Source organism: Epinephelus moara, chromosome 7, assembly GCF_006386435.1.
Source record: "Epinephelus moara isolate mb chromosome 7, YSFRI_EMoa_1.0, whole genome shotgun sequence".
NCBI lineage: Eukaryota > Metazoa > Chordata > Actinopteri > Perciformes > Serranidae > Epinephelus > Epinephelus moara.
The window spans coordinates 20,435,242-20,447,906 of NC_065512.1; positions in this window are offsets into that span (position 1 = coordinate 20,435,242).

Consider the following 12,665-nt stretch of genomic DNA (forward strand, 5'->3'; position numbering starts at 1 on the left):
TAAGAAAGGCTGTAATTTCTGTTCTTGCTTTTGTAGAGCTGGGGAGGATTAAGCCTTGGGTCTTGTGATCATCACCTGACAACAGAGCTGTGAGCTGGACTAAGATCTGGCTGGATACCAAGGAACTGCCCGAAGGAACTATTAAGTGTTGTATGACCACAAAGACTAAGTTGTGTCTCATTTATACTTTAAGTAAATCAGAAAAAATATTTAAAAAGAAACAAGCAAAACAGTCCAGTTTGCCTCAGACAGAGCAGATTGCACAGCCACCTGTGGAGACACTGGTCAAATACAAAATAAACGGTGTACTGATGTGTGAACAAACACCATTTAGAGATAAGTCTGATAACACGTTTGAAATAGAAACACTGTGTCATCGTTGAGTCATTCTCATCTATTGTATTAAGAGAACTGTCTGAGGAAATCAGATTTGGAGCCAGATCCCTGTAAATCTGTTATGTAAATTATGATGAAGGATTATCACTTTAATCCAGCGAGGAGTTACAGTTTTAAGATTTTTTTTGGAGCTTGTTATTATAGCGGGTTTATTCTCATCTTTATATTCCATCTATCAAACTTTTCACCCCAGGTCTCAGCTGACACCCTGTGCTGTGCATGTGAGGTGAGGAAAGAGCAGCTGTAGGAACTGTAGGTCTTTTTTCTGGTTTTAAAGAATATCATTTTCTCGTCTTTCATACACTATCCATACTGATATATACTGTGGTGAAAAGTGACTAAGTACAACTTTGCGGCACTTTTACTTTAAGTATTTCTATTTGATGCTACATTATACTTTTACTCCACTATATTTAAAATTTTGAGAGGCAAATCCTTTGTCTTCCTTCCTACTCCATTAATTATCTTCAGCCCAGTCCCCAAATGTTGGCATTATACATTTCTGCAAACCACGATGAACCACAGTATATATTTGTATGTTTTATACGTATCATATCAACATCTCTACAGTGATGTAGTTCTGATTAGGATTACATGAGCTAAGTTTTTAATCAGGAAAAGAGGGGAATGGTGAATGGTGTGACACATAGGCAAGAAACAAAAGCAGGTTTTTAAACAAGACATCTGGACAGTTCCAGCCATGTTTGTGGGGTAAAACAGAGTATTTGTAACAAGATGTCATGGTATTTCTAGCGGTGTTTGTTGCGACCAAACCGGGTATTTTTTTATGAAATGTCAGGACATTTCCAGCCATATTTGTCATGACTAGAGACATCAGGACATTTAAACCCAGTATTTTTTTATATGAGGTCGGGGCATTTCCAACCATGTTTGTTGGACCAAACTGGGTATTTTTTAACGAGATGCTGGGACATTTCCAGCCATGTTTGTAGTGATTAAACCAGGTAATTTTCAACAAAATATCTGGACATTTTCAGCCGTGTTTGTGGCGACCAAACCAGGTACTATGTAATGAGAGGTCGGGACATTTTCTGCTGTTTTTGCAGGGCAAAACCAGGTATTTGCAATGAGATGTTGGGACATTTCCAGCTGTGTTTGTGGCAACAAAACTGAGTATTTTTCATGAGACGTTGGGACATTTCCAGCCATGTTTGTGGCAACAAAACCTAGTATTTTTTTTTATATAAGGTTGAGGCATTTCCAACCATGTCTGTGGAACTGAACCAGATATTAATTAATGAGACGTTGGAATATTTCCAGCCATGTTTGTAGTCATTAAACCCAGAAATTTTCAACGAGACATTGGGACATTTTCAGCCATGTTTGTGGGGACCAAACCAGGTATTACTTAATAAGAGGTTGGGACATTTCCTGCTGTTTTAGCGGGGCAAAACTGGGTATTTGTAATGAGATGTTGAGATATTTCCAGCTGTTTGTGGCAACCAAACTGGATACTTTTTAAGGAGATGTTGGGAAATTTCCAGCCTTGTTTGCAGCAATTTAACTAGGTATTTTTTTCATAAGACATCAGGACATTTCCAGCCGTGTTGTGGCAACCAAACTGGAGATATACCGGATACCTACACACTGCTGCATTGGCGTGAACAATCTATTAATGCCACATATGATGATATATCAGTCACAGTAATTCTACTCCTAATACTTTTAAGCATATTTTGCTTATAATACTTCTGAATCATTATATCAGCAGGATGCAGGCCTTTTACTTGTAATGGAGTATTTTCACATTGTTGTATTGGTGCTTTTTTAATTAGTAAAGGATTTGACGACTTCTTCCCCCACTGGGTATCTCAATTTGTCTCAGCGAATAAATCAGTCACGTGAATTTGTAATAGTGTCTGTGTCATTTACAGAAACACACGGGAAGCCGAAAAACTGAGTTTTAAGAAATGACTGGAAGATTGTTGTTTAATTAAATAGCTCTTTGTTCTGAAGAACTCAAAAGTCAGTCAGCACTGACATATATTGCATTGCATGCATAACGAAATTTTGACAACAGTTAAAGAAGACATGGTGTTGACTTTGCCTTTCGAGAGGGTTAGTAGTAATGTAAATATTGTGCAATTTGTTGTGAATGGAATAGATTACACCAGAAATTTCAGAACAAAGAGCTCAAAGAGTCTGAACCACAAAAACGCCCTGAAGCCAGATTATTCCTCCTCTGTTTATGATTGGTAGAAAACTGAATCTGACTGCGTCAAAGAATTCTTCGAAGAATCAAGTGGATGATCCTGAGGAGACGTGACTGGATTTCATGTGACCAAGCGTCTCGTTCAACACCAACAGTAATACAGGTTTGAAACGAGACACAGTTTTCATGGATTGTCCCTGTTGCATTATTATCTGTGTGTATTTTGTTTTTATGTAGCCTTTGCACCCCCTACCAGATTAATTTCCTTTTTGAAAAATGGAGTCAAGCTCATTTTGACTTGGAGCAACAAGGTCAGGAGGGGAAATCAATAATTTACGAAATCCTTTTGGGTTAAAAACACAGATAAATAAATAGGAATACCCTCACCTACTATTCCCTTCTCATGTTTTATTTTTTTGTTTGTTTTTAACACTCAAGCCATAAAGGTCAGATCCACCACTACCCACACACTCACACTGGAGCATCCATGAGGTTGTACTTGTGACTAAAAACAAGATAATCACTTGCTCTGTGTTTTCGTCAGAAGTCATGGTGGAAGGGCATGATCTCGGTGAATGGACGTGATTTTTTTTTTTTTTTTTCTTGCTGCCCTTAAGGTAAGAATATGATTCAGCTCGAGTTTTGTGTAAGCAGTCTTTGTTCGGAGGCAGGAGCTCCACACCCATCAAAGAAGCTTTACAGTGGGAGAAACTCCTGATGCTTTGTCTCTTTGACTCCACACTTCTGATGCATTCCAGTGGCCTGGCATGTGACTGCTGATAGCTTAAGTACAGTTAAGGGGAGTCTGTAGCTACTCCACCGCACCAGAGAGAAAACTATGGAGTGTTTTCTTTGTTACTGTTGTTGTAAAAGCTAGAAATTCATAACTAAGGCAACATTAATAGATGCATAAACATTCGGAAAGTCTTCTCCTTGATGAACCATCTGTTCATCAACCAACCATCTAACCATATAGGTCACAAAATCCCTAGGTCACATTAAAATCTTCACATTGAATCTTCTTTTCGGGGTCACTGTATGACCGAAGAACAGATTTAAAATCAGTGTCCAAGAACAAAACACCTCTAAAGCACCAGATAAACACAAGAGTCCGTATAAACATGGCCTCATGAGAAAGCTCATGTGTGACCACTGATTCTTTTACACAACAGACCCTGTGAGGTTCACTGCACCTGATGGGATTAGTGAGCAGAATTCCTGGAAGGAGTCGGATGGAATGTCTCTAGAAATTATTTCACATTTACGCCAGTAAAAAAAAAAAAAAACGTCTGTGAATGTGTAAGTGAAAGGAAAATTAAAGCTCAGGCTCAGGGTGTGTGTGTGAGCCTAATGAATTTGACTTGATTGGTGTTTATCATAGTCATGGCTTGGCATGTTAGCATAAATTTGAGCATGAGAAATTCATAAATCAAATTAAAGACGAGATAAAATCAAATGTTATCAAATGAAAACATACTTAAAGGTTTAGCACACATTTTGGGAAATTAAAAAAATACAATTAAATTGAATAAGCACTTCAAATACACACCGGTGCTTATGAACAAAAACATGCTGCAAGTAAATGCTACAGTTTTGAAGGCAAAAGTCACTGAATTTAAGATTTATCCTTTAATTTGAGTATTTTCATGCTTAAAAAAGATACTAGCAGCTGAATAGTATCATTATGTTCAAAAATACAAAAGATTAGAGCAGAACCATAATTTTAAATAAACATAATTAACTAACAGTGATAATTAAGCATAGGTTTAATTTAGTAATTTATTTAAAATTATTTGAATTAATTAAAAACATTGAATTGAACCAGTCATCTGATTAGATTAACCCCTTATGAAACTGCAGCGTGTTGCATAAATATCCATGTAATGTCAAATCATCTGAACAAAATTATTACTATTATTTCAGATACTTTTGCTTGCATTATTTTAACTGACTGTTGGGAATTTCTTCTACCCAGAAATGTTTTTTTCAGAACGTGTAAATAAACAGAATCCATTATTCCTACTGAAACACAGGATGGTGCCAGAGAGCCATGAAGAAACAAGCTACCACATATAATGGCATGAAAGATGTGTTTGTGTGTATGCCAAATATTTTTTATAATAAAAGGGAGATGGGTGTTATTAAAAATATATATATTATTATTGGAAACTTCTGCTGATAAGTTAAGAATATAATAAGAATGAGTATTAACATATTTTCATGATTATCTAAGAATGTTTTAAGGTGACATCATGGAAAGATATTTATACCAAAATACATAATGAATAATGAAAAGAACAGATTTTGATTTGCATATCACTTAGTCATTATGAAACTCATTACACCTATTCATCGTCTTTTCATATGGAGTCCCCCTTCTCGAGCTCAACATAAGGATGTGCATAATAGTCCATGATGTATCTTTGAAGGAGGACAAATGACAACATCCTGTTAATAGTCTTTCAAAGAGATTTACACACAGAGGTGAATATTCATTTTTGAATTCACTACTTGTTACCATGCGGAGGGAGAAATGCATCCATTTTCTTCAACAGCTCTGTGAGTGTTGCACTTAACACCTAACCCACTCTGCATATGTTTCATAGGAATATGTGTGAAATAAGAGAAGGCCCTTTTAAATTTTTAATTGGGCCCACTTCAGGTACATTTACAGAGAACGAGCTCAGGGTTCTAGAAGCTGGTGAAAAGTGGCCGATTCACATTTTTGCTTGTTTTTATTTTGGAATTATTTTATTAATGATGTGTAATGTGAGGAGCCACTCCACAGCCTCTGCTGGGCTTTTTGAATTTCTCCTCCATATTGAAATTCTTTTTAATTTATTTCTTTTAAATGTGTTTTAACACCTGTAAAAATGCACATAAACTAAACTTAAAAGGGTCATGTTAATGTTGTGGCTCACCTCCGGCATGGCACATCACCTATACACAGATAAAATTATCATAAATCAAACAGATAAGATAAGATATTATGGTGATTTTCAAAATAAAAGCTGCCTGTGTTCATAATAAGCTTAAAAAACATGTCATGTGGTCACCTGTAAATTGCATAATGCCACACAATACTTTTATTTCAGCTTCTCTAACTGATTAATTAATTATAAAGATACATTTAGCTAATGAATATTTGTAATTATTCCAACATTAAGAGAAAACTTTGCATTTTATCAACATCCTGCCTAATTCTTAAGAACTTCCACGTCCGTCTCCACTACTGAAAATGATTATTTTATGATAGAAAACATTAAATCTACTTGTCTAATCAATTTCCCTGTTTTATTTTTTATATTTATAGCAGACTTCCTCTGTTTATATACCAAAAAAACACTGTGTAAATCTCTTAAAGATCTTTTTGTGATGCTTTTTCTGATATTATGTCGACATTTCTACTTGTGGCTTTTTTAAAAAAAAATCTATTATGTGCATTAAGAAATAACAAATGTAAAAAAAAAGATCTAAAAATGTGCTATACAAATATTACCAGTAGTTGTGGCAGCATGCCTCCTTTACGTTCCCTATGACAGTACATTCTAGTGTGAGAGGAGGAGTGATACCGTGCAGACGGAGGGGGAGATGCAGTGCACGTAGACAATAGCAGGGGGGCAGTGTTGCTGTTTCTGGTGGCCCCGGTTCACTGGAATGACTGGCCCTAACAGTTTGCATTTCCTTCAGGATGCTCCAAGAAATATGCCATGAAATAGTCTAGGATTGGACATCTTTGTACTTTAACTGTCACCATTTCAAATCTCAACCATGCCAGGCGGTGACTGACAGTATATACAGTGGGCTGGGTGGTATGCAGCCGTATGAAATGACTTGCCTGCATAGAGTTTTAATCCTCTTTAAGGCTCCTATCCATCTTCAAATTAATATCTAGGGGCCACATATCCCTCTGCACCAGTTTGTACTTGTATAACCCACTTCTCTGGCAAAGTGATCAAATTATTCACTGGAAAATAAGATTAATAGTTATGCTGCGAAACATGCTCGGGGTCAATTATTTGGGAGATGCCGATGATATACTCATTACACTATAAAGCCAATTCGAGGACACGCAGAATGCAGAATTGTGTTGTAGATTAATATCCATTAAAGGTCAACACGCGTTCAAATTGACGAAGATGCTATCCGTTTTCACCCCTATGAAGTGCGCAGTATATGGGAAACCTATAATGCTCATTACATGCGTTTAAATGAGTCTGTCCTAATTACTAATCAGTCTCTTGTACCATTAGAGATGGAAATTAGAAATACAAAACAGACCCCTGGGCATCATTCACTCAGAATATATTAGAGTTTCCTTTAATACTAGTGTTGGCATTTTGAAAATGAAAACCTACGACCCTTGAAACTTTTTCAAATGTCGTAATATTTCGAAGGGTGGGGGTCTCACTTTGTGTAACTATTGTTTGTGAGTATAACAGAGTAGTGTGGTAGATTTTTGTTCATAAACAACAACAAAAACTAAACATCTTGGCTTTTAAAAAACAAAACTATACTGTTTATTTTGCTATGCCCCAATCAGAATATTGGCTAGACCCTTCAGTGATTCTTTCTTCAGTGATTCCCGCCCACCTCTCTGGCAGCTTACCGATTTACATTTGAGCATAATGCAAGCATTAGAGGAGGCACAAGGCAGCCCTGATAAGTTACAAAGTGCTCCAGGGGTAAACCTCGTAAGAGAGGGTTTGGAGTTATTTACAGCGTTCAAATCCTTCAAAAATTCATGTCTGGAGGATGAGATTGGTTTTGCAGTTGATGCTTTGCACACAAAGCAAACACAATGCATACGGAGGGTGTTTAGCCGTAAATGACCAGATGACATTAATTCTAATTGACTGATCTCATCCCATGCTTAGGACCAGTGTGTGTGATACTGCTCGGGACACAAGGGTCCTGTCAAGGCACAATGTTACACACAAAGCAACAAAACAGAAACACTAAGATTGGCTTAAGAAACGAGGAACACAGAGGACTAAAAATGATTTTTAAATGCAATTTAATTTTCAATGAAGCAATACTTAAGTTGTATGGCATTTTCTATTCAAAGATATGTTTTGATTGTGCAATTCTCATAATAAGAGTGCTCAGAAATTGCAAAGCCATTACAAAGGAGGTTAAAGGCAATGGAATTCCTTCTTATCACAAATGCTTTCTGTACAGTTGTTCCATTTGAAATGCATTTAATTGCAAATAGAAAAGAAGAGAGAGAAAGCCAACAATGCGAGGGTCTGAAGCATTTTTCTCGTCTGCTTTGAGTGAGCGTATTCAAATCTAAGCGGGCAGACAATGAAGGAAAGGAATCGTGCTCTGAATAGCCTCTCTCTCTCTCTCTCCTTTTCATTCCCAGGCCAATTCACAGCCTTCCTCTCCTCTGCTGTTAGGGGCGGGCTTTCCACTCGCAGCTCAAACTTCCTCTGTAGAACAACACATTCACCTGATAGCAGTAGCAGCATACATGTAGCCACTATTCATCATGTCACTGTGAGAGAGGCGCGCCTGGGGTCCTCTGTAAATATGGCAATCTCCAGGACATACTTGGAGTCCATGTTTCACAGAGCTGCTCAGCCACTTGTTTGACAAGGATGCCGCTCCTCGCTCGCATCAGGCTTTGCCAGGCCCTTCCTCTAAAGCCATGGCCAAGCCTTGACCCGGGATCCCTCTCCCCGCTCGTTCCACTGAGGGGAGGAGTATCTGGGGATCATGGGGCACAAAGTGCTTGAAGCCTGTGTCTTTGTTGGGGCAAGCAGGGAGAGAACACCCCCAGCAGATATGCTGACAGTCTCATGGGAGCAAGAGAAGAAGTTGAAGCAAGAAAGTGCACCCTTCAAACTTTCCAGTGCAGTGCTAGGAATTCTATTTTTTCTCAACAAAGATTTATACATATTTATACAAGCCCAAATACTGATAGGAAGGTGGTAGAAAAAAAATCTTGGAATTGCAGAGGTAAACTATATGTAAATGCCATAAAGTAATAGACTTGTAGTGCAAATCACACCATTTTATCTTTAATTTTGCTTTCGTACCCTCCCCACTCCCCCCCATCCTCTTTCCTCTGGCTTAAAGGTGCATCAGAGATATGCATTTAAGCATATTCAGAACACGGGGCGTGAAATTAAATGTGTGGCAGAGTGAGAAAAATATACAGACGCTGGAGATGCCTTAAAAATAGTCATTTATGCAGATGGAGAGGAGTGAAATCATTTGCAATGGGATGACCCTCTCTCCAAGCATTTCTCCCCTCACTGTTCTTCCCTAATCTTGCACTGTATCTTCATTTTTCATTGAACTCGCCAGTTTGCTGCTAAGCAGCCTTGTAGATAAGGCAAAGTGCTAAAAGGAGACGACAGAAGGAGCTCAGTGGGCCCGTTTCTATTGCACTTTCACCCAAGGCAATGGGCAGAATTTAACGGATTCCTTCCAACATATGTTTTTGCCAGATAAGTAAACAGTGTGTGTCGGAAATGAAAAAAAAGCATTTGCAATTTAATGACATTACAGCTCCCAGCTTAGCCCGCCGTGCTGCGAGGCGAGGAGCAGAGAAAGGGGAGAGCGGAAGAATGGAACCGGGTGTCATCAATGTTTTTTTTTTCTTTTCCCTTGCAAGAAGCAGCACTGAATTCTTCTTATTCTTTTCAAACCCCTTCCCTTCTCCATCCCTTCCTGCTATTTTGTTCTCTTGCCCATAGTTTCCTCGCCTTTGTCAGAATGAAATTATCTATTATTTTATTCAGAAAACTTGCCATCCCCTGCCATTCTACCCTCTCCAACATCTGATTCTCTCAGATTTTCTGAGCTAAAAAAAAAAAACACCCTACATCTACCCTGGCCATGGGTGCTCTCTCTTTCTCTCTCTCTCTCTCTCCTCCACCCCTCCACCCTCCTTACCCTCCTTTGTCTGGCTTCATCAAAGTGCAATAGATGCTTGGCACAATAAAGAAGAGCAAGCCTCCATGTTGTCATAACGTTCAGAGCTAATGTGAGGACCAGCAGTAGGTGATGAGTTAGAGAGAGAATCGCCTCAGAGTCTAAATTTCAGTGGCAGTAAACGATCCATCCATCCTATGTGAAACTCAGTGATTTTCCTCTTTTCTCCCTGCCGGCTGTCAGGCAGCTGCCTTATTATAGAAGGCTAATTGTGCAGGAAAGCAGATTATGAGAGTGGTAGGATGTACTCCTTGACCATGTGCTAATGTGATGACAAGTTTGGGGACCCTCTAAGCAAAAGGCGTCGCACGCCAGGGCACTTTTGGCACTGGCTATAATCTGCCTTTGGTATTAACTCAGCAAACCGGCTTGTTTGAGTATGGATCAATCGCTCGCTCATTATTTTTACAAGAAAGCTTTATATTCAAGGCGCTTTCCTGGTGTTGATCTCTCATTAACCATGCTATGTAAATGCACTGGCAATCCCTGTGTAAGGGATACGTCACCCCAGGGCCCAGGCTTGCAGAAGCATGTTAAGGAGAAGAAGGGGCAGGAAATTTGGGTCAGTTGCCTTCGCCAAAACTTGAATTTCAGGTTTTGCTTAAAGCCCCCTGCTCAGCTTTTCTCTTTTAATGTGTTTTTGTTTGGTGATGTTATGTTTTAAATGTCAGCCCTGGAGCTGTCCAGCAATTTAGGAGGCACAAAAAGCCCTGTCTCAGTATCGCTTCCAAGTGTTCATGTTACCTCTGTAATCGCTGCTGGCTGCAACATTACACACACTCCATTCACTCATGGTCTTTTATCACCTCTGAGTGTATTGACTGTACAGGTAAAAGGTTAGATAGGGTCAGAATGAGGTGATAATATTACAGGACAAACAGAAACGCCTGATTCGCCGCATTGAGTGGCAATATGGACTTATTAGCCGCCTGCCACTAAACTAACTTATTTATCTGAGCAGAAAGGACCTGACATGTGACACTGGATCTTAAATCTGCATGAATTGAATTAACTGTCAGGATGCATTGTGCATCAAATTAAGAGGGAAATATTTCAACTTGTTTACTCATTTCTTACATGCACATACAAACATCCAACAATCCATGGTGCTCTGACATCTGTTTGCCTGACAAGAGATCATGATGCACGTGGTATGAGAAATAGAGGATTCTGCCATATTTGGCTTCAGTGTGCGCTGGCACGGTGAATGACGCAACAGGAAAATGAACCTGACAGCAGCAGGCAGCGGCACAGCATTTCCTTTGCGCCCTACATACATAAATCTCTTATTATTGCTCTGTGTTGGCTATGTATATTTTTACACCTGTCTGCACTAATATCAAAGTGCAGAGGTCTGCTTTTAGACATTCAAGTTCATTTGTGTCTCCTCTAAGAGTTTTCATGGGTGCCATGTCTTTGAGAAACAGAAATGCTGCTATTCCCAGGTTTCCTTCCATTTTGAAAAGGACTGTCAAAGGGCACTGTTCCATTTGACCCATTTTATTTTTCATACAACTTCAGTGTGCTTGAATTAAAAAATGCTAAAAGTTCCAGACTTTTACACACATCTGTCATGTGTAGCTACATTTCAGTACAATATGCGTCTGCTTTTACTATTTATACCAGCGGCCTTCAACATTTTTCCATGGTCCAAGGACTCATTGGCAACTGGGTCTTCAACAGTGGGTCCAAGTTATGTTTTTCCAAAAGTTAAAATGTGTCTTAAAATACATAATGACAAAACATATGAACATGAATCTAACATGTTATTAGCAAAGATAAATCGACATATTTATTTTTAAAAAACCCATTTAATTTACAACATTAATGATAGGCTAACTGTTAGCCATGAATCTCTGTGCAATCATGTGAGCTAGCTAACGCTAAATCACTGCTCGGCACCTATCCATAACAGCGGGAGGAACTCGTTAGCTAACAGTTACGTACTATTGAAACATATTGGCCTTTTATAGCCTATGTATTATTATTCCAAGTGTACGGACATTTTTGTGAGCCACAATGGATTGTTTGTAATATTTCAAGCAAGAGACTCTCACACACACCTCAAAAACCACCGACAAAATTACAGAGGGTGAGGCTAATCCACCTAGCCATGCTATCCCTGTTGCTAACTTAGCAGCTACAGCTTGCCAAATAACTGCTTGATAATTTGAAGTTATTTTTTTCCAAAAGTTAAAATGTGTCTGAAAATACATATTAACATGGATCCAACACATTATTAGCAAAGATAATTCAGCCTATTCATTAAAAGACTCATTTAATTTACAGCATTGATGATAGGCTAATGTTTGCCATGAATCCTTGTGCTCTCATGAAAGCTAGCTAACGCTAAATCACTGTGCAGCACCTATCCATAACGGCTAGATGAACTTGTTAGCTAACAGTTACATACTATTGAAACATATTGGCCCACTAGATGTATTATAATTCCAAGTGTATGGACATTTTTGTGAGCCACGGTGGATTGTTTTGTAAGATTTCAAGCGAGAGAGTCTGACACACACAAACCACCGACAAAAGTGCAGAGGGTGAGGCTAATGCGCCTAGCCATACGACAACTATTGCTAACTTAGTAGCTACAGACAAGCGCAAACGAGAGAAGACACAAAAATATTCAGAGAATTATCAAGTGCAACTTAGTTGTATACAATGTATGTATTAGATGGTCCCTGCACCATCTCTATTTCAGCTAAGGTGTCCATAGCCTGAAAAACGTTGGAGACCCCTGGGCTAATATGTTTCAATAGAGCATAACTGTTAGCTAACGAGTTCACCTCAATGATATGGATAGGTGCCGCACATTGATTAAAAAAGGGTTAGCTAGCTTGCATGATTGCACAAGGATTCATGGACTCATGGCGAACAAATAGTCTACTATTAATGTTGTGTAAATTAAATGGGCATTATATTAGGCAAATTTATCTTTGCTAATAATATCCCAGATAGCACACATACATCTGGCCGACGTCGGCCCGATATATCAAGTTTACATCGTTAAGACGTAGCAGGGAGAGCGTTTGCTCATTGCCAAGACGTCGCTGAGACGTTGGCCTTTAATCGAAAATGACTACCACGCGACGTTCAAACGATCAATAAAAAGCTGCGCTCAGTAGGCGCTCCTTCATTAATA